Source organism: Parus major, chromosome 1, assembly GCF_001522545.3.
Source record: "Parus major isolate Abel chromosome 1, Parus_major1.1, whole genome shotgun sequence".
Lineage (NCBI taxonomy): Eukaryota > Metazoa > Chordata > Aves > Passeriformes > Paridae > Parus > Parus major.
Window position 1 is genome coordinate 86,724,008 of NC_031768.1, and position 792 is coordinate 86,724,799.

Below are 792 nucleotides of genomic sequence, written 5' to 3' on the forward strand. Positions count from 1 at the left end.
AAGATCATGTTTTATCCTGGACTTTCTTGTTTAGTTACAAAAGAACTAATTTGAAACCATAAGAGTTATGAAGTAATAGAAGCTGAAATAGGTAGATTAGATCACTAATCTGGAATTATGAAGAAGGTGGAAATTGTCTCTATGCCTATTTACTCTTCTTTCCTTGAAAATCACAGTTTCTCTAAAACAGCAGAAAAACAAGGCCAAGACTCAGACCAGAATGTAACCTCTCTTGAAATGTGTTAAGTTTCTAATTCATGATACAAACTTATCAGGCTTGATCATAAGGATATTCATATTTAATTTGGGAACATGATGTTTGAATGCTGTTTCTGGTTACTACAAGCTCTAAATGAAGATGGGAAGGAATTCACAATAGTACGGGAATATTTTACTGTTGAATTCTGTGAAAACCATTGTTGACTCTAAAGGTGTCTATGAAATTCCAGTATGGTTCAGTAAAAAAAATAATACATCCTTTTGTGCTTCCTTTCTTTTGCTGAAATAGTGAGCAGTGTCTGTGTTCCCAGTGAACTGATGCACTGGAGGACTCATCTATAATTAGAGCTAATAGGAAAATTTTTGTTATATTATTGGTACATTATGACTTCAGTTAAAAATCCTTTCAACTGCAGTCAATTTTTTTTTCCTTTTAAAGCATGACTCACATAAACATTAATGCCTTAAGCCTTGAGTTGACTAAGCCCATCCTGATTCAATGTATCTGGTTTGGATGTTGTCAATCTGTTTGAAGCAATGTACCTGTAATTCATCTCAGTCTGTGCCTGAATT